The 23,014-nt window shown below is 43.6% G+C and overlaps 1 long non-coding RNA gene across 1 annotated transcript in view; it reads left to right on the top strand.

Annotated features, from left to right (window-relative positions):
- The window catches only part of LOC141098575 (uncharacterized), a 105,487-nt gene that overhangs the window by 18,707 nt on the left and 63,766 nt on the right, over window positions 1-23,014 (top strand). The window lies entirely within an intron of this gene.

Raw genomic sequence — 23,014 nt, 5'->3', positions numbered from 1 at the left:
GAGTGGACCAGGCGTTCCAGGAGTTTAGAGATGAAGGGAAGATTAGAGACAGGTCTATAGTTAGCGGCACAGTTTTGGTCGAGGGATGGTTTTTTAAGTAGTGGATGTATGATAGCATGCTTAAATGATGAGGGAAAAATACCAGAAGAGAGAGAGAGGTTAAATATTTTAGTTAGGTGAGGTGTGACAGCAGGGGAAAGGACCTGGAGCAGATGTGATGGAAATGGGTCACTGGTGCAAGTGGTTGGGCGAGAAGATGCAAGGAGCCTGCTTACTTCTTCTTGTGTGACTGGTTCAAAATCAGAGAGTGAGTTAGATGCAGTGGGGGAGGGAGGACAGTGCATGGTATGAGGTGATTGGGAGATAATTTCCTGTCGAATCTGGTCAATTTTTTCTTTGAAGTAATTGGCCAGATCGTCAGCTCGGAGCTCCGTGGTTGGGGCCTGTACTCTTGGGTTGAGTAGAGAATGAAAAGTGTCAAAGAGACGTTTCGGGTTATTGGACAGTGAGGTGATGAGGGTGTTGAAATAGGTTTGTTTGGAGAGGTGAAGGGCAGTGTTGTATGTTCTAAGCATAAACTTATAATGGATGAAATCTTCGTTTAGATTGGATTTTCTCCACAGACGTTCGGCGCACCTGGAGCGGCGCTGCAGGAAACGTGTTTGCACCGTGTGCCAGGGTTGTCGCCGTCTGCGTTGTGGTGTTCTATTTATAGGGGGTGCAAATTCATCCAGGGCACTTTGAAGTGTTTCATTGTAATGCTTCAATGCAGAATCAGGACATGAGAGGGAGGAGATAGGGGCCAATGAAGACTGCAAGTTCTTCATAAGTTTCTGGGTGTTAATGGCCTGTATGTTTCTATAAGTCTGGACAGTGGGGGTGACCTGAGCAGCCTGGCAGTTCTTGATAGAGAATGAAAGAAGGTTGTGGTCAGAGAGCGGGAGAGGGGAGTTTGCAAAATCATCCACTGCACAAAGCCGAGAGAAGACCAAATCAAGGGAATTTCCGTCTTCATGCGTTGGAGAATTAGTAAGCTGCGAAAGGCCAAATGAGGAGGTTAGAGATAAAAGGTGAGTAGCAGATGATGAGAGGGGAAGATCAATGGGGATGTTGAAATCGCCCATGATGAGGGTAGGGATGTCACAGGGATGTCTTCCCTATATTACTATGGAGCCTCTAGCAAAGACGATTGTGCTATTAAATCTGGGCGTTGTTATATTGAGTGACTGTCATGTTATGTCAGCATCTAGATCACTTTTTGACATATTAAATTGTGGCTGTATTCATATTATGCGTCACCTTATGGTAGCGCTTTTAGCGCACTAAGAGTTGGTGCCTGCACCTGAATGTACTGATGTGACATATGATCTTTTTTTCCCTATGGTGCCCCTAACAAGGACGATTGTGCTATTAAATCTGGGCGCCGCTATAGTGAGTGCACGGATAGAGTCGCGTTTTCATCGTTCCTTGAGGGGAAGGATCCTTCCTGGGCGTTCTTGCGCTGTTTGAGGATATATTTAGCTGCTGCAGGCGCCTGTGTACTGGGGATCGTTGCGCTTGCGCACCTTTACTGATTCCGTGCCGAGTTGAGGAGGAAGTACTGAACTCCTGGCAAAACATTCGGGCGCGTGCGCACTGGAAATAGTTGCTTAGTAAGGGCAACTCCAAGGTACTTCCGCCGGTTAACACGGGCGCCTGCGCATTGATGGGAGCAGGACGCTGCCTCATTAAACTCAGAACTGATCCATTTCTCCCCCATTTGAAACTCAGCTGGTAAGAGTGATTACTAATTGGATAGGTATATATAAAGGATTCCAACAGAACATTACACTGACCTTGAGAAAGACACATTACTGTGTCGATACGCGTGGGTTTGGGGGTCCCATGTAACCTTCCCGGTGGCTTGTTTATCCTCAGAAACCAGGTGATATCATGCTAGGGACAGGGGCCCGTTAATATATGTTTATTTGTGTTGGCAACATAAGTATTCAATTTTCTATTCATGGTATATGTAGAATTTCTATGTAACCATAGTAGTTATTGATAATATGGTATTTTTGATGCAAGGTCATGATTGTCATTACAATTGGTTTGATAGACCCTAGGTTATGGTAACTGGCAGGTACCTGGCATTATATTGAATGGTTGGCCTTGGGACCCATAGTATTTAACTGTTTATCAACATGACCCATTGTCTTTGTTTTGTTATCAGTGTCTGTTTGTTCAGACTTTTTAATTGTTTTTAAGCAAAGTGCTTGTTTGTTGTGTCCATTAATAAAATTGATACTTTTTGATTATCATATCCTTGTGGTGATCCCTGTTTATGTGCATATACTTCCTTCTCTTCATGTGTTCTCATGGAAAGGTATGAGGAGATCCAGGATAGGGCAAGTGTTGTGAATTCATTTTCTGGCCTCCCTCTGGTTAGTACTGAAGGTAGTGGAGTTGGTCAAATTGACAGAGGGGTTGCGAGTTCTCTTTCTGGGCTCCCTCTAGTGGTTACTAGAGGTAATGGAGCTGATCTGATTAACAGAGGCTTGCCACCTGATAACGAGGACGACGATTGGAGATCTGGAGTTTCAAATTGGGATTTAAGACAGCCGACTCCCTCTATCCCTGCTGGTGATTTTCTTACTGCCTCCTGAGGTCTTAGTTTCCAGCTCAGTCCCTGCATGTTCAGCTAAGTGTTCATTTGCTATTCTGTTTACATTTGATCTGGTTTTTGTCTATCTCAGTTTTGTGTGGTCAGCCAGCTCCAGCTGGGGCTGTGCTGAATCACCATCCATATGTTACTGCTTGTGCCAGTTTGTTTTTGTCCCTTATTAGATTGGCCTCTTTTTGCTCTGTTTTCAGAATATACCAGAGTGTTGATATAGTGGGCGAAGTCGTGCGACTTCAGTATTTTTGCATCAGACGTGTTGGACCTTTTTTCAGAGTTTTTTGCGTGATTGCAGACAGTGTCTTTCCTGTCCTGTCTAGTCATTGTGGGCCCCATCGTTTGCTCAGTCTATTTTCCTACCTGCGTTTGTGTTTTCATCTTGTCTCACCGACAATATATGTTTGGGGGCTATCTTTTCCTTTGGAGTCTGCTTTGGGGCAGTTTAGATTTCCCCTTTCTTGCTTTAGGCTTAGTTAGCTCTCCGGCTGTGCCGAGGCGTCTAGGATCATTGTAGGCACGCTCCACGGCTACTGCTAGTTGTGTGGATAGGATCAGGGGTCTGCAATCGGCTTAGTTACCAACCTCTCTGGTTTTCTGTGGCTTAGCTTGGGTTTGCTCTCCTCCTCGGTGACCCAATCATAACAGGCGAGGTCTTTGCCAAAGGAAGAGAGGATCTGTGTCAAAAGCAGAGGAGAGGTCTAGAAGGAGGAGTATAGAGTATTGTCCTTTAGCTTTGGCTGTAAGTAGGTCGTTAGTAATTTTGGTCAGGGCATACTCAGTGGAATCATGAGGATGGAAACCAGATTGTAGATTGTCAAAAAGCAAGTTAGATGAGAGGTAGGAGGAAAGTTCAGCATGGACATGCTGCTCCAGGAATTTGGAAGTGACTGGGAGCAGCAATATTGGGCGATAGCTGGACATAGTGGTTGGGTCGAGGGTTGGCTTTTTAAGGATAGGTGTGATTCTGGCCTGTTTGAAAAAAGAAGGGAAGGCACCAGAAGTTAGTAATAGGTTGAAGAGATGGGTTAGGGATGGGATAAGTGTGGTGGTGAGGTTGGGGAGGAGGTGGGTTGGGATGGGGTCTAGTGCACAAGTGGTGAGGGGTGATTTGGAGAAGAGACAATTAAGCTCCCCTTCAGTGATGTTGGAGAGGGAGGATATGGGGGTGAGGCATTGGTCTGTATACAAAGGGGTTGTGGTGGTTGAACAATAAAGACTTGCCTTGTTTGATCTCTTATTTTTCAAGTGTGTGGCAAAGTGCTCAGCGGAGATGAGGGAGGTTGAAGGGGGCAGTGGTGGGCGGAGGAGGGAGATAAACGTTTTGAATAACTGGGGTTGTAGGGTAAGGAATATACAAGGATTGTGAAGTAGCCCTGTTTAGCAGAGATGAGGGCAGATTTGAAAGTCAGTGTTGCTTGTTTGAGTGCAGTGAAATCATCTTGCGATTTGTTTTCTTCCAACGTCGCTCTGCAACCCTGGACACTTGCCGGAGCTTTTTAGTGATGTTATTGTGCCAGGGTTGTCTATTGATACGTCACACTCTGCCATGCACGAGAGGGGCCACCGTGTTAATAGCTGATGAGAGACTGGCAGTGTAGAAAGCAGTGGCATTGTATCGTGGAGTGAGGATATGCGAGGTTTCTGCGGGGCTGCGCATGTTGCTGGACATGGGTGACAGGTGAGGAGGACAAGGATGCGAAAGTGAGTAGATGGTGGTCAGACAGAGGGAGAGGGTAGGTTGTGAAGTTAGTTAGAGAGCAGAGACGGGTGAAGATCAGGTCTAATGTATGTCCGTCTGTGTGGGTGGCTGAGGAAGACCACTGAGTAAGTCCAAAAGATGAAGTAAAGGACAGGAGTCTGGAGGCTGTTGAGTGAAGGGTATCAGCAGGGATGTTGAAGTCACCCATGATGATAGTGGGAATGTCAGTGGAAAGAAAGTGAAGAAGACAGGTAGAGAATTGGTCAATTAAGGCAGTGGCCGGGCCCAGAGGTTGGAATATGACGGCCACTTGGAGGTGGCAGGGAAAGTAAATGCAGACAGAGTAGACTTCAAAAGAGGGGAGGGAAGAGGTGGGATTGGATTAAAGGTGCAGTTAGTAGAAAGTAGAAGACCCACTCCTCCACCATGCCTGTTGCCGGGACAAGGAGTGTGGGTGAAGTGGAGGCCACCATAACATAATGCAGCAGGGGAGGTGGTGTTGGAGGGTGTCGTCCATGTTTCTGTGAGGCCAAGGAAGGCAAGATTGTGAGAAAGAGGCCATGGATAACATGAATCTTATTGCAGATGGAGCAGGCATTTCAGAGTGCTCCAAAGAGAGGGAGCAGGGGGCTGGGCGTCAGGGGCACGGGTTTTACGTTGGAGAGATTGCGGTAGTTCATATTAGATAGGGAGCGGTAGGAAGGGGAATTAATGGGAGGTATGAGCTGTGGGGGTTCAGGATTGGGAGATATGTCAACATCAGTGAGTAGAAGCAGAAAGAGTGAGAGCAGGTGGGAGGAGAGTGGGGCTAAGGCATCCTTTACCCTCAGTGATAGCCCCTCACAGAACATGCTACAGAGCATGGAGTCATTCCACTTGGTCTCTGTGGATCATCTCTGAAACTCGGAGCAATACTCTTCCGCCAGCCGGTCTCCCTCCTGAAGCTGACGCAGTGTGGACTCAGCTAAATAGACACAGGCGGGGTCGTCGTACATACGACCCAGTGGCAGAAAAAAATCCTCCACCATCTGAAGCGACTGGGAGTCAAACAGGAGAGAAAATGCCAATGCTTGCGGGTCCCCCCTGAAGGAGCAAGATTATTATCCCCACACTTTGCTCTTCTGTTCCTGAGGCACGACGATGTAACCTAAAGAACAGTTTACAGGCCTCCCTGAAAACAACAAACTTGTCATGCCCCCATAGAACCTGTCAGGCAAAGTGCTCTTGAGCTCCAGTAAGGGTTGCCTGGGAGTCATGGTCCCCAAACCTGATGTGTTAGGGTGCTGCAAAATGACAGTGTGTAGATCTGAAACCTCCAGGCTGAGCTGCTGCAGTTGCCCTGTCAGAGCAGTAATAGGATCCATAAAGGGTAAAAAAAAAAAAAAAAAAGATGGTTTCGGTCAGAGCTGATGTCAAAACTCTGTTGTTTTGGTGACCCAGGCCCCTGTCCTTAATGCTAGGGGGTGCCTTAGCTCGCCCTATTCCCTGGATTCTGAAGGTGAAGATGCTGGGGTCACGCACCTTGCCTTATCTCCTGAGTCCACCCACCGTCTGTACCCTTCCCCCACCCAGAGAAGAGGGGAGTAGTTGTGCACCATAGTACAGCAACCAGACAAACAAGGTAACACAAGCAAGGTAACACAAACAGGGGAAACGGAAAATACCAGGCATACAAATATTCACTCACATGTAACAGAGGTAAACACCAGGGAGTGGCGGATGGGGTAAAACCAAAGTAGGAGAAGGAAAGGGAATTATCACATGTACTAAACCATGCAGCAGTCACAGATAAACCCACCAAACGCCTACTTATATACATACGTGGTCAAAATTGTTGGTACCCCATGCTTAATGATAGAAAAACCCACAATGGAGACAGAAATAACTTGAATCTGACAAAAGTAATAAATAAAAAATCTATGAAAATGAATAAATGAAAGTCAGACATTGCTTTTTTACCATGCTTTGACAGATTAAAAAAAAAAATAAAACTCATGAAATAGGCCTGGACCGAAATGATGGTACCCCTGAAAATAATGTGACAAAAGGGACATGTTAAATCAAGGTGTGTCCACTAATTAATCATCATAGGTGTCTACAATCTTGGAATCAGTGAGTGGGCCTGTATAGAGGGCTACAGATACTCACTGTGCTGTTTGGTAACATGGTGTGTATCACACTCAACATGGACCAGAAGAAGAGAAGGAAAGAGTTCTCTCAGGAGATTAGAAAGAAAATTATAGACAAACATGTTTAAGGTAAAAGTTATAAGACCATCTCCAAGCAGCTTGATGTTCCTCTGACTACAGTTGCACATGTTATTCAGAAATTTAAGCTCCATGGGACTGTAGCCAACCTCTTCTTATTGACGCCTCTCCATTATTAGCTGGGCTTAATATTATCTTACAATCAAAAGGTGACATTATCCTCTTATTACCCCATATGCCACCGCTACATGGCAGTGCCAGAATTGGCGCATCTTAGAGATGCACCATTTCTGGGGCGGCTGAGAGCTGGTGTTTGTAGCCAGGTGGGGCCAATAACCATGGCCCCTTCCTAGGCTATGAATATCAGCCTGCAGCTGTTTGCATAGCCTTTCTGTCTTTTAATTATAGGGGGACCCCACGTAATTTTTTTGAGGGGTCCCCTTATTTTAATAGCCAGTAAAGGCTATACAGACAGCTGCGGGCTGATATTTATATCCTGGGAAGATCCATGGGTATTAACCCCTTCCCAGGCTATAAACATCGTCCCCCAGTCGCTGGCTTTCCCTCTCTGGCTCAGAAAATTGCGTGGGAGCCAACACCATTTTTTTTTTTTTTTTTTAATATTTTTTTTTAAATTCAAAAGATATTGTGTTAGGTCGGGGTCACACTTGTGAGAAACTCGCACGAGTCTCGCACCTCAATACCCGACACTGCCGCCGGCACTCGGGACCGGAGTATACGGCTGCATGTATTTCTATGCAGCTAAACGCTCCAAGGACAATATCTGCAAGGAGTTTGTATGTTCTCCATGTGTTTGCGTGGGTTTTCTCCAGGTTCTCCGGTTTCCTCCCACAATCCAAAGACAATACTGATAGGGAGTATAGATTGTAAGCCCGATCGGGGACAGTGATGATAATGTGTGCAAACTGTAAAGCGCTGCGCTGCGGAATATGTTAGTGCTACATAAAAATAAAGATTACTATAATGTTAGCCAATGTAGTCTGTGATGTATTCTGGGCCATCAATGAGCAATTATTCAACCAACAAATTGTCACAATTGCTCCTATCAGTGTGTCTGGATGCAGTGAATCACAGTTCTGCCGTCCAATCTAGGATAGGACTGTGCAGAGTTGTCAGTATGGTGATTGACAGGTCAGCCGTCCAATCTGATATTGGGGCATGCTGACCTGTCAGTGTCTTGAGTGACAGTCTAGCTTTGGATGCGCCAATTGTGGGGTTGCTGCGGGCTGCTATTTTAAGGCTGTTGAGGGCCAAAATCCATAGGCCTCGCCAGCCTGAGAATACCAGGCCGCAGCTGTCTACTTTTTCCTAGGCTGGTTAACAAAAATAGGGGGGCCCCACGCTTTTTTTTTATTTTTTGGAGGGGATCCTACTATTTTTGCTAACCATCCAAGGTAAGCAGACTGCTGTGGTCTGGTATTATCAGGCTGGTAAGGTCCATTGATATTGTATCCTTACCAGCCTGAAATACTAACCCCATTAGTCTGCTTTACTCTGGCTGGTTAACAAATATAGGGGGGACCCTATGCCATTTTTTTTAATTATTATTTATTAAAAAGGAGGGGACCTCTCTCTGTGCTTTCCTCCACTTTCTGTGTCGTGTACTTCTGGCTGTGTCACAAGATTCAGCATTATTTAAATTAGTACACATGCATAGTAAGCTGCGTTCCTGTACTTAATACGCATGTAACAAGGATGATAATGTGGTTTACTGCATCTAATGATAGTGAATGGGTAATTTACGCGGCTAAATAAATTGACATGCTGCGGTTTGGAAATACGCACGGCATGTCTGTCTCTGCGGTGAACCACGGGCATCGGTGCACTGTAAGGGATACAAGGGGCTAGTTTAATGCCCTGCACTCCTTGCATATGTTCCTGGTAAAAGCAGTATATTCCATATGTTGTGTAATGTTTATATATTGTGTATTGCATTGTACCTATGTTTATGTGTTGCAAAGATATAGGGATAGTGTAGACCAGTAAGGGGAGTACAATAGAATAGGATAGGGATTAATTAGACCAATAGGATTTGCCTGGTTAGGAGGGGATAGGAAATAGTAGATGGGGAGCTTCCTGGAGTTAGTTAGTGTGAGCCGGGAGTAAGGACAGGACAGTCGTGTCTGGGGGAACATTTAAGCAGAGGAGCACAGCGGTCCAGGGCCTAAGAGCTGACAGTCACACAGTGGTGGAGGAATATCAGCATAAGAAGGGTAGCAGCTAACTTTGTGGGATCAACCCTTAACGTCTGAGGCCTACGGCCTGGAAAGAAGTGGAAGACCCATCCTTCAACTTCACCTTCGGATAGGGAAGCGGGCGGGGAACTCCTGAAGCGGGTTAGTCTGACCAGTCAGGAAGGTGTAGTACCGGTGGATTTCGTACGGAAATGTGATATTCCTGGTGGAGTGAGGCACAGTACAGGGAATGGAATGGTTATATTCTGTGAAGAATCTTGTGCTGTCTCTGTGACAAGCTGAGTAAAATTGTTTTGATGAAGATGAATTTGGTGGTGCTAAGAGAAAAGGAACCCCGGCAGTGTGGAATGGACCTCGACTTACAAGTGAGTGGGCTACAATGTGTTAATGTGAGTGTGCCAGTACTGCAACTGTCAGCCACGACTATCCCCCTGGCCTCCGTTTCACATGCATAGTGGGCATGGGATTTCTTGAAATCCCATCCACTATGCTGTAAAGGCTAGATGCTGCAGGTTGGACATTGCGGATGTACACAGCATCCAACCAGCAGCGTTTACTGACCGTGGGAACATACCCCGATATATCTGCAAACAGGAAATTACTTTTTTTCTTCCCAGAAGCCAACTTTCAATTAGCTTTATTTCAAGTGACAAAAAAACGCATGCAATGAAAAAAACACATCAAAAACGCATGTAAAAATGCATAAAAAAACGCAGGTGACCTGTCAGTGACCTCAGCTGCAGATTTGGTGCAGATTTTACCTGCATCAAATCTTGAGCAAATACTGAGCCATTCCTGATCGTGTGCACATACCATTTGATTGCTGCCAATTGTAGCTTTGCTTAAGACATATTTGTTTGCTCTGTGCTCCTAGTCTTGTATTCTGATCTTTGCAGCTTGACCTTGGATTTACCTTGACCATCCGTTTGCCTAGCCCTTTTGTCATGATTCGCTACCTTCTTGGAATATTGACCTCAGATTTTTACTTGACTACACCTTTGTCTCACCACTCTGTCTATGATGTACCCTCCTGGCTTTTGACCTCGGACCTTTTGACTACCCAGCCTCGCCGCTTGTCCGTGAGTAGTGACTAGCGTCACGCAAATAATGTAAAGCATGGTAATCCTAAATCCTTTAGTGCCCTGTTTGCAGGGAGGGCTGTATTTTTTGGCCAGTTATTGTGCCACTGATGTAAAAGAATTGGCTTCATGAACAATATGTATCTTTAGTCTCCACCAATTTACTTAGCATTAACTAGTATCAAATTAATCCCAACTCACTGGGATCCCATTAATCCCAGTTCACCATCAGTTTGAGACACATCATTAAGAAATATAATATTTGATATAAAGGCTTGATTATGTTTGATATGGACAGGTCCTATGAACCACTACCCTCATGGTTCTCTGTTTTCTTTATACCTAAATAGTCTAGCAGTAATTATACAAATTCTGTTAATTTGAAAATAGATATTTAGAATTGATATTAAATAGTAATTGTTCTAAAAACATTTTCAACTGAAACAAATACAAGACATTTCCTATAATGGAGAATTCTGAAGCTGGATGACCAAGAGCTGAGCAGCATCGGACTTGTTACCACAGTGATTTCCAACAGCATCACGTAATGGCGTCAGATGACATACAACACGAACGACGCAAGATACTAAATGTTTTAACCCCTTCACCCCCAAGGGTGGTTTGCACGTTCATGACCGGGCCAATTTTTACAATTCTGACCACTGTACCTTTATGAGGTCATAACTCTGGAACGCTTCCATGGATCCCGGTGATTCTGACATTGTTTTCTCGTGACATATTGTACTTCATGTTAGTGGTAAAATTTCATTCAAATAACTTGCGTTTATTTGTGAGAAAAACGGAAATTTGGCGAAAATTTCGCAATTTTCCAACTTTGAATTTTTTTGCCCTTAAATCACAGAGATACGGCACACAAAAAACGTGATAACTAACATTTCCCACATGTTTACTTTACATCAGCACAATTTTGGAACCAAAATTTTTTTTTGTTAGGAAGTTATAAGGGTTAAAAGTTGACCAGCGATTTCTCATTTTTACAACACCATTTTATTTTTAGGACCACATCACATTTGAAGCCACTTTGAGGGGTCTATATGATAGAAAATACCCAAAAGTGACACCATTCTAAAAACTGCACCCCTTAAGGTGCTCAAAACCACATTCAAGAAGTTTATTAACCCTTTAGGTGCGTCACAGGAATTTTTTTGAATATTTAAAAAAAAATGAACATCTAACTTTTTTTCATAAAAAAAATAATTCAGGTTCAATTTTTTTTATTTTACCAAGGGTAACAGGAGAAATTGAACTGCAAAAGTTATTGTGCAATTTGTCCTGAGTACGCAGATACCTGATATGTGGGGGGGAACGACTGTTTCGGCGCATGGCAGAGCTCAGAATGGAAGGAGCGCCGTTTGACTTTTTCAGTGCAAAATTGGCTGGAATTCAGATTGGACGCCATGTCACGTTTGGAGAGTCACTGATGTACCTAAACAGTGGAAACCCCCTACAAGTGACCCCATTTTGGAAACTAGACCCCCCCAAGGAACTTATCTAGATATGTGGTGAGAACTTTGAACCCACAAGGGCTTTACAGAAGTTTATAACGTACAGCGGTACAATTAAAAAATCATATTTTTTCCACAAAAATGATCTTTTCACCCCAATTTTTATTTTCCCAAGGGTAACAGGACCCTAAAAGTTATTGTGCAATTTGTCCTGAGTACGCTGATACCCCACATGTGGGGGTAAACCACTATTTGGGCGCATGGCAGAGCTCGGAAGGGAAGCAGCGCCATTTGACGTTTTTGGCTGGAATTGAGATCGGACACCATGTCGCGTTTGGAAAACCCCTGATGTACCAAAACAGTGGAAACCCCCCACAAATGACACCATTTTCAGCCCCTTCCACAATTACATTAGGTCACCGGGATATTAGTAAAAGTACCAAACAGCAGTTCTGTCAGAAGAATCGTTCTAGAAGCAGCATTGATTTTCAATATATTTATTTTTGCATAAAAGTTGTTCCTAATATGCAAAGATGAAATAAGAAAGTCTGTAGATACAGTAACTTTCTATAGAGAGGAGCAGATGTTGATGATTCCGCTCCTTGGGCCATTGGTTGTACTTGTGCTGTTTTTGCACATCCAGGTCTGGATCACACGCGATGGAGAGGAGAAGAGCAGGAATGTGTAACGTGTGATCTGTGTAGATGGAGTTTTCTTGGATTCTTACAGCACCACGATCAACCATATGGCCTTCTGTCTGGCCATGGACAGGTAGATGAAGGAGCAGCCGCTTCTTCATTCTGTCCATGACCCGGTAGTGTCTGTATATGGCCGGGGTCACAATTGCCGCTGTCACTCAAGACTGGAGTTTGTTTCTATGCAGCTGAGCGCTAAGGTCCAAGTGCCGGTGGCAGTGCCGGGTATTGAGACGCGAGACTCATGCGAGTTTCTTGCAAGGGTGACCCCGGCCTATGGCCAAGTATGAGAAGGAGCAGCCGCTGCCTTCTTTTTGGCCATATCCGGTGGAGAAGGAGCAGCCGCTGCCTTCTCTGTCCATATCCAGTAGTCTTGTCCTTACCACAGTGTAAATGAGTCAACCAAATGGCAAGTTTGGCTGAAAGAAGTCCTTCAATTTCAGCCTTTGTTTACTTGCCATTTCGATCCAGCGGAAGGCGAAAAATAACCCCGAGGACTTGTTGTTGGAATATCCTCAGGGGAAAAAAATTCCTTCCTGACCCCAAATATGGCGATCGGAATACATCCCTGGATGTTTGTTGCTCGAATCTACGTGGCTGTTAATGTGGTGGAAGCTCTGTAGCATTTGTCACAGTCCGGTAAATTAGAAAGTCCAGGTAATTTTCTCATCCGATTAATTAAAGCTTCATTCCTCGATGTTGCTGGAATGGGGCTGATTTATATCAACCTATTACTCCTGTAAGAAAAGAAATATATTCAAAATAAAGAAATGGAAGCGACTCGACACCATCATAAAGTCTGGGCGGAGATCACAATATCGCAGGTTGCACATTTCAAAAAGGGTCCGTGGACCACAGGGGAGCCCAGTTTAATAGACACCAAACTGGGGAAACAATTGCAGGCCAAAAATGAAGAAAAGCGTCACTCGCCGTATAAAAATACTCCTTTATTAATGTCCTGTAGACTATATCGGCTGGACTCTGTGAACAGTCGCACCTGATACTTCTCTCTCTACTGATGATATGTCTTAAAGGATGTTATTAAGAAAGTGATTTTTAAAGGTGAGCGCTGCTTTTCTCCTTTTTAAGAAGAGAAATGTACATTTCTTAGAACTGGCGCCTCACATATATACTGTATACTGGGGGATATAATGATGAGGTGTATGGTGGGTATGTGTGCTACTGGGCAGAGGTAACACTATGGATGTCCGTATGTGCTATACTTACATTTTCGTAATGGAACGGTGGTTCGGCTCTGCCGGACTCCATGTCACTCCAGTTTATGGAGTGGAAGAATGGGCGTTCTCTAATGAACGATGTTATGGCATACCGAGCAGATGGAGTTTTGCAGAGAAGCTGGAAGATGAGAGAGACCATTGATCGTTATATTATGTATTATTACTGATATGTTATTACACAATGTCTATGGACTGTCAGCATCATGTCCTCTATCCTTCCTTATAATCTACCATCATTCTTCCTCACCTAATCCTACTTACCCCTTCTAGGATGTCAAGCTCATCGATGGAGATGCAGGGTGGGAAATATAGGACGTTGTCCAAAGACTCATGGTAGTCGTCCATATCGCCACTGTTATAGAATGGAGACGTCCCCACAATCATCATGTACAGGATGACCCCAAATGAAAAGGAATCTGCCAGATGATTGTAGCCTTCTCTATCCAGTACCTGTAGGAATATAAGATAGGAGATGAGATGAATATTTCGGGGAGGGGATTTACACACAGAGCCTATGAGGACCGGTCTGTGATGAGATATGAGCTGGTTACTCAGATTAGTACTCAATCCTACTATCGACATCAATCACTCAGGGATGTTCCTTACCTCAGGCGCGATGTAACCCTTCGTGCCAACAAGTTCTTCCAAGAGGTCATCCTTGCCCACATTCACGGCTGAAGTGCCAAAGTCACAGATTTTTATGTGTCCAGTGCCATCAATGAGGACGTTATGAGGCTTCAGGTCACTGCAGAGAAAAGGAGCAGACACTGATGGTGAGGATAATTCATGAAAAGAACTTTCTACAATAGATATGTAAGGTGACAACTTAGATTTATGAAGATGAACTGATTACCGATGTATCACGCCGTGTTCATGGAGGAACTGGATTCCGCAAACCATTTCTGCTGCAAAGCGTCTGTGGAGAAGAAAGTAGAGGATGGATCAGTGGTTACACACACTTTAGGACCATAATGAACGGGCAGCAGATTATTATGATTCAGCCTAAGATATTTACCTTGTGGTCTCTATATCGAACTTCATCGATTCTAACATTTGGCTAAACAGATCTCCTCCGGCCATTGCCTCCATGGCTATTATATAATCTTGTGATGTTTCTACAAAGCCCCTCAGAGATGTTATGAAGCGGCAGTCGGCGCCAATACTTAGGACCTTTAACTCTGTAGAGAATGTTTCTTCATCACAACAACTCTTTTCCATGATCTTAAGGGCTAGTAATTCTTTGCTGACCGGATCTGATGCCAAGACGACCTGGAGAAAAATCACAGAAGATCAGAGCAAACTCTCATCTATTCTAGGGATCTGTGTAATGGATCACTGGTGTAACCCAATTATCATTACATATGAAGATCCTGTAATGAATATTTATACCATCCTGAGTATCTGGTGAAGAATACATTGGGGAGCACGGAGTAGTATAAATTCTTACCTTTCCATAGCTTCCTCTTCCAATATCGGTGAGTAAATTAAGGCTGTAAAGGTCAATAGGATTTTCTATTTTAACCAGTTTTCTCTCAGGTAAAATAGGGGATCTGGCATCACCAAGGTCTTCTTCTTTCACATCTGCTATGCCAGAGGGCATCATAACGTTTGCACCTGCTGAGATAATATAAGATTTGTTAATCTCTTTGAGAACAAATAATGAAAATACACTTTCCATTAAAGGGAATCTGTCACCCCTTTTTTGAGATATCATACAATGATATCATTCAATTGTGTGTCACATAAGGATTCTCTTAGTACTTTTGCTTCCCCCTGACCCCGCACCTGTCATGCATAAATACCTTTTTTATATTGGTTCAGATGTATGTAAACTGCCGCTGTCCGATCCACTGGGCGGGGCTTATTCACCTGCTTCCCCCCATCCCTGTCTGGCTCTACACAAGTAGAAATGCGTAGAGCAAGACAGGGAGGGGGGAGCAGTTGAATAAGCCCCGCCCAGCGGACCGGACAGCTGCAGTTTACATACATCTGAACCGATATAAAAAAGGTATCTATGCATGAAAGCTGCGGGGTTAGGGGGAAGCAAAAGTACTAAGAGAATCCTTATGTGACACACAATTGAATGATATCATTGTATGATATCTCAAAAAAGGGGTGACAGATTCCCTTTAAATGCGGGCTCAGGCGCTGAGCATGCATTTTACCAGGCTAACACCAGCTGTATTACATAGCTGCCACCTGCCTATAACTGCAGTGACTGGAGAACACTCCGATTGCTTCAGTTTTACTATTTAATTGCCAAGAGTGGTACTTAAATTAAGTAAATGCCGATTTGTGCGCACCAGCACCCATTAGTCCCCTCAGGACACAATTGCAAGGGGTTTATCAGTTGTAATGTCTATATGGGCCCTATCTTTTATTTTCATCCAAATGTTATGACCAGCCTGGCTTCATTTCATATGAAAACGTAACTAAAGCTATATACAGCGATACAGTCCCTTTACAAGAGATCAGAAAATCTCAGGGTCAAATCTTCTAAAGAGACTAAAAAATTAAATAAATAAAAAAAAGTTTGTTTTTTTTTGTTTTTTTTTAAATTCAAAAATTTAATTTGAATTACTTATCCTTCCCAGTTAATAATAATAAAAAAAGAGCATAACTAGGATCACTCCATTAGTATAAGTCCACTATACAAAAATATAAAAATAATTATCCCAAACAGTAAATACTGAAATGAGAAAAAAAATGGAACTACCAAAATTGCATTTTTTTCAAAATCAGAATGTTACAATGTCTGAGAATATGGCGACACAAACCAATTGTCATTTTTTTTCTTATTAAATTTCTAATTTTCTTCCACCATTTTAGTAAAAAGAAATCTTATGCATATTGGGCATTACCAGAATTGTGTCTGACATGGGAAATTTTTTTGTTGTGAAGTCATTTTTATCACACAATTAACACAATAAAGAACAAACATGTCGGAATCCCTTTTTTCTACACAATTTTACCAAACTAATTTTTTTTTCCTTTTTTTTAAAAAAAAAGCAAAAAAAAACATTGAATGACAAAATAAATGCGGTCGTTTGAAGCTACAGCTCGGCCCACTGAAAAAAAAACAAGCTCACATACGGCTGTATTAGAAGACAAATGAAGAAATAAAATTATGGCTTTTTCGAAAAAGGGAGGAAAAAAACCGAAAAACTACCCGGTCAAGAAGGGGTTAATAAATATAGCTCCAGATATCACATATTACAATTTTAAACAGAGCTCTATACATCAGCAGGAAATGTCGAATATTTGGTGTTTCATTTATCAAAACTGTCTAATTGCAAAAATGTCCCTGTTGCCCGTAGCAACGATTCACAGCACAGATTCCGGTTCTTAACATTCTATGGAACACTGAAATGTGACTGGCTGCTACGGGCAACAAGGACAGTTCTTCCACAAGTCAGCATTGATAATTGAGGTCTGCACATAATTTTAGGAGTATAATCCCCCTCGCCCCCAGTCTTATCCTACTGAGCTGTTTCCATCTTACCTGTTTCATCTTCATCCATTGCTCTTTCTGGTAAAGAAACGCTGATGGTTTTGGCTGATGATTGGGATCTCCATAGTGCACCATTCCCATTAATAATGGGTGTAGCATAGGTCAGCTGTCTCCTGCATTGGATAACCCAGTCTCTGCTGTTCCGAATTCTTTTCTTGGCTGCCGCTCTTTGCAGGTCCAAGATGTCTTTTCTTTCAGATCTGGATGAGACCTGTCTTGGAGTTTCTTTGAGACCCTCGTCCAGCTTTATATCTGCGCCGATGTTTCTCCGCTTATTTAGGATGGCTTCTTTATTCCTCATCCTTATTGCAGGGGCCAGATCTCCAATTTTTTTCAAGGAGATAAGTATGGCCCTCTGAAGCTCAGCGGAGGCTGCAGAGTGGGACTCCATGAGGTTCTCCATAATCCTTCTCTCTGTAAGGATCTCATGGCTTTTGGACTTTCTAATTTTCTCAAGATTTTGTCGTTTGGACGCCATTTCAGAGGCGTCAGTGTCCATGTTCGGTAGAGTAATGTCTTTTCGCCCTAAATCGAATAATAATACCTGCTCTTCATTTAATCCTCTCCTCTCTCTCAGTACCCGATCTCGTTGGGCTCGTCTTCTCTCTTTATCCATTTTGTAATCAATTTTTGCTTCGTTCATCACGAAAAACAAAAGGAACTCCCTCACCCTTGGGAGTCTGTGAGGCAGTGATTTCCTACGGGCTGTAACACTGGAATGTAGAATGTGATGATGTCATCACCTCATTGTGACATAGATTGTACCGTGATGTCACAATGAGAATCATGTAGATGGACAGATATGGACGATAGATATAAACTTTGTAGTATAAAATTAAATAATATAAATAAAATCTAAAAAATATATATAATTATAAGCAGAAAATTTAATGTAGGGTCACTGTTTAGGAAATAAATATAAGTAGGAAAGGTGGAATTTAATACATTACATAATTAAGGCTTAAATGCTGCTATGAATCTCAGTTCTCAGATGTAGTTCAAATTTTATGGTTAAGTGGAAACACCCATTAAATTGTATACACACATTAAACAGTATCATGGTAGCAAGTTTTGACTTTTCAGTCATCTAAATATCTTATGGCCCATTTACAATTTGCCTAAAAATTCCGCACACCTTAATAAAGGTCATTGTATCCTTGGGGTATGTGCACACATTAAGCATTTGGTGCAGAAATTTCTGCATCTCTTGGCAGGAAAAACGTTGCATAAAATAGGCAGCTTTTTATGCTGTGTTACTTTACTTGCGTTTCTTGGTGCAGATTTTACCTCACTCATTAGTACGGATGAAATCTGCATCAAAAACGATGAAAGAATTGACGTGTTTCAGGTTTAAATCTGCACTGAATCTACAAGGAAAAAATAAGCAACACGTGCATGAGACTTCAGGATTCTCATTCGCTTCCCTGGCATCAGGAGACCCTTCAGGTTTTGCGACAAATCCGTACACAGCATTATAATCTGACACTTATTATATAGATCCATTTATTAGAAAGAGGAATTTTGGAATTGGGAAATGGACTTATTCTGTCTTCTGTGTTTTTCCACTTCTTACTCAAAACTGCAGGGGCTCCTTTGTGATGTCCTCGTCCAAAACGTTCTGTATTAGTAGTTGATGGATTGTCAGAATCTGGCCCCGGAACACCAGGCCTCAGTAGTTGCGAGTCCTAGCCCCGTACTCTTCCACCTGCTCTTGCTCTGGATCTTCCAGTTATGATTTAATCTAGAATATTTCGCCTTCGTAATCCAGAGACAGACTACAACACCGCCCAAGCATTCACCCTCTGCTCCCTAGACTTTCTATCTACGAAGTGACTGCCTGTAGGCAAAAGATGACGATGGTGGTAGTAGTTGCATTTAAGGCACAGTTATGAAGCAGCCATAACAACTTGAAACAGAAGTATTTTTACCGAGATACCACACTGCTCAATATGTGGCCTGTGTTTTTATTTTTCCCCCAAAAATAGTGTATAGACCTAGGATAACAGACAGCAAATACAGTGGCATGTAGGCCTGAATTGCCACAATTTGTAGGCCACAAATAGATCAGGCGTCTGACAGCGATACCAGACTGTTCAATATGTGGCCTGTATTTTTTATTTTTTTACCCCAAAATAGTGTTTAGAGGTAGGGTAACACACAGCAAAAAGGTGAATGGAAGCCTCAAAAGCACACTTTGTAGCCCACAGATAGAGGAGGTGTGTGACAGAAATGCCACACTGTTCAGTATGTGGCCTGTAGTTTTTTTTAATTTTTTACCCCAAAATAGTGTATAGACCTAGGGTAGCAGACAGCAAAAAAGAGGAATGTAGGCCTGAAAAGTAGAGCACAGATAGACCAGGCATCTGATGGAGATAACAGACTGTTAATTATGTGGCCTGGAGTTTTTTTAAATTTTTTTTTTACCTTTTAATACTGTATAGATCTAGGGTAACAGACAGCAAAAACAGTTTAATATAGGCCGGAAATGCCACAACTTGTAGAACACAGATAGATCTGGTATCTGACGGAGATAGAACACTGTTAAATATGTGGCCTGGATTTTTTTTGGCCTGCCAAAATTGTCAATAAGTTGGAGATGACACTAAAAGAATTGTTGGAGTACTAAAATTGTAAAATATTTAGCGCAACGATATGCGATGCGTGTGGCGTAAAAACACAGTGATAAATATATGAACTGTAGCTAAATATTTTTTGGCCAGCTAAATATTTTTTGGTCAGCAAAATGGTTTATAAAAATGTTGTAAGACACTCCAAAAATACTACAGTACCACAAAAAAAGGCCAGAATTTTCTGCGCACTCAGGTGTGAGGTCTAGGACGGACAAAGCCGTTTTAAATTGCTGGATTTTCACACTGTTGTATTAAAATGATCTGGCTGTAGTCTGCAGTGTGAACAAGCAAATAAATGTAGAAAAAAGGGGGCTCTGGATTGCCTGCCAGGCTATTGGATTGCCCACCTGGGCAGTAGGGATACTCGGTACCGGGCCTCTTCTTAAAGGGGCAGTGTCAAGGCAGCAGTGACCCGGTTCTTGGCCCTGGGCGTCAAATAAAAGGGGATATTTACAGGGGAAAAATAAAGAGCTTGTAAAATGTTCGTGACGCCACCTGTGGTTTCCGGTCAGAGGTGACCAGCGCTGCAGGGCAGAGCCACTGGGACTGATGGTGATGCAGCAGAGTTGGTATAGCTCTCCACAGGCAGAGCTTTGTCCCAGGGCAGCAGTTGTAGTAAATATGTTGTGTTTGATGATGATAGATGTAGCAGTGCTGAGTAGGTGTTGCAGAAAGAATTCAGAGGACAAAGCTGAGTGCAGTTCCAAAGCTTTACTCACAGTTCTGATGCGCATATGCCCGCTTGATGCTGCGTCCTCCAGGTGAGAGGTCCAGCAAACTTCCCAGCGGATGAAGAACACCTTTCCAGTACTCTCTTCAGTATGTGCCTTTCCTGACCGTCTCACTATGCTGGCTTTTCTACTTCTCTTCCTTCCCAACACCTCACAGTAAGTGTCCAGGCCAGCAGCCGAGGACCTTGTCGGGTAATGTCCTCGCTGCGTTCCCTTGCTCCCTCCGGAGAAGATAACTGTGGCTCATGGCTGAGGTACCCAAAGGTGCCTCTGCCTTCGGCTTGCTAGTTGAGTCTGATGAGATCTTCACTAGGCTCGGGGGCCGATACCCCTCTGCGACCTGATCCCTCCACTCGACGTCTGCCGGCATGGAACGAGCACCACGGGCAGTATGGTCGCTACGCTGTGCCTCTAGGATCCCTTCCCTCTTCAGGGAGCTTCCTTCTGTTCCTTTCCTTCCAGCAGCTCCTCCTGATCAGGAGCTGCTCCACACGTCTGTTCACCTCTTCCCCTACGGAAGACTCTCTACACACATCCTTCCCCTTCCTCCCCTCAGGGAAGACTCTTTACTAAACTCTCTCTTCTCCTGCTCTAAACCCTCTAGTTCCACCCACCTCCCAACACCCTTTACCACCCGGCAGGGTTGAGATCCTCCTCCGTTGGGGTCCATCCAGGGTGCCCTGCTGCTCTAGGGTGTGTGTTGGGTGCAGGTGTTAGTCCTGTTAGGTGTCTCCATCTTACCTGGGAAGTGGGATACCTCACCTCTGGGTGAGGTGCAGTACCTCTGTGGTGACTAAACCCTCAGTGGCGCCACATTATGAAATGCCGCAGCCATCTTAGTTGTGGTCGTGGAGTGATTGGCTGGCCAAACAGCATCATCAGGGGTATAAGAGACCGGATGCCGCCCTGCTTGACGCATTCAGCTCTGTTGTGAGAGAGTGTAGGGAGAGTGGCTGCCTTGATAGGGTCAGAATTGGAGATTTCTTAGTGTGGGGTCTACCATTCTAAATACTGACATCCAGCTAAACCAACAGTCCTTCTAAGGACTAATTCCGGAGTTTTTAGGTTCCAGTATTAGACAGGCAGGGTAGTGTACGTCGCTGTATACACATCAGTGCAAGGCCTGCAGGCATTGTATGTGTGTATATAGAGCATTGCATACATCAAGAGGGACCATGCATATCAGGATTGGGGGGTGAGGGGACCATGCATACCAGGATTGGGGGTGAGAGGACCATGCATATCAGGATTGGGGGGTGAGGGGACCATGCATATCAGGATTGGGGGGTGAGGGGACCATGCATACCAGGATAAGGGGTGAGGGGACCATGCATGCCAGGATTGGGGGGTGAGGGGACCATGCATATCAGGATTGGGGGATGAGAGGACCATGCATACCAGGATTGGGGGTGACGGAACCATGCATACGAGGATGAGGAATGGGGTGCCATGCATACCAGGATTGGGGGGGTGAGGGGACCATACATACCAGAATAGGGATGAGGAGGCCATGCATACCATTATAGGGATGAGGGGGCGCCATGCATACCAGGATAGGAGGGGGGCAGCACATACCAGGATGGGAGACCATATACCAATAAAAATGCTCACCACCCGGGCATAGAACGGGTTCAATAGCTAGAAGGCTATAACAGTTTAGGAGACCCACTGCTTAATAATGGCACTTTAAGCAGCTTAATGCTGCCTGATGCCCCTGTAAAAATAGGCTCTGTGACTTTAAGAGTCCCTCCTTCATAAATGAAACAAGATGGGTCTGCTTATGTGTCACACACCACATGACCAGCTAGGGTTGGGAAATGTTACAGTGACATTTCCCAGTGAATGCATTTGTTTTGGTTGAAAGCAATGTTAAAGTTGAAAAAAGCTTCAAAAACGCTGCTTCTGAGCATAGCCCAAGTGGGGGAGGAACATTTTGGTACGGGGTTATTTATTTTGCATTATATACAAGTCATTAACCTGGAAAGGATGTACCCTAACATATTTCCCAGCAAAATCCGTTTTGGTATGTTTTTTGGTGCATCGGTAAAAATGGCATGAAACTCTGAAAACATTGTTTAAAGCTGTGAACTAGGAGTCAGGAATACTTCCAGGGGCGATCCCCATGATGTCCCCGTGTCATTTGAGCAGTGTTTCCATCATTTTTTGAAGTTTTTAGACCTTAAAAGGACCCCCGGGGGAGATTGCGGTAAAAATGTTCTGGTCTCCCATAGACTTACATTGGGTTCGTTGATCTGTCCGAGTACCCGAGTATTACAATTTGCTTGACCCGAACAACGAGAATTTTAGTGCTCGCCCTTCACTATTAAAAATAATTTTATCGTGGATCTTTTCTCAGAACTGGACCCCTTTTTTGAATTAAAGGTTACAGTTCATTTTTGTGTGTTATACTGTACAGAAATGTGTCTGTTTTTCTTCACCGTAAATCTCCCATTTAAGAAGGGCCCACAATTACTCATAATGGTTTAGGTCCGGTGAGGAAGGGGTTGTATCATTATTCTTTCATCTTTACTGGGAGCCGAGCAGTGGAGACATTGATGCTGCAATGGAGCATTGTCCTGCAGAACAATCATAATTTTCTTGAAATATACAGATCTTTTCCTGTAACACTGTATGAAGGAAGAGTCTCCTAAACACTGGTAATAGGTTTGGGACTTGATTTTAAGTTCATCTGCCACCTGAAAAGGTCCATCAAGCTCATCATTAATAATCCCAACCCATAGCTATTCCCCACCTTCACCTTGCTGGTGTCAATATAGATATTTGTACCAATTACTTCTTCAACCATCGCCAACTGGTCCATCAAGAGTCGCTCTAATCTCATCAGTCCATAAAACCTTTAAAAAATCTGTCTTCAGATATTTA

This window comes from Dendrobates tinctorius, unplaced genomic scaffold, assembly GCF_039654945.1.
Source record: "Dendrobates tinctorius isolate UK_male_01 unplaced genomic scaffold, ASM3965494v1 ptg000010l, whole genome shotgun sequence".
NCBI lineage: Eukaryota > Metazoa > Chordata > Amphibia > Anura > Dendrobatidae > Dendrobates > Dendrobates tinctorius.
Note: the sequence above shows the minus strand (reverse complement) of the source record. Positions and strands in the feature narration are given on the sequence as shown.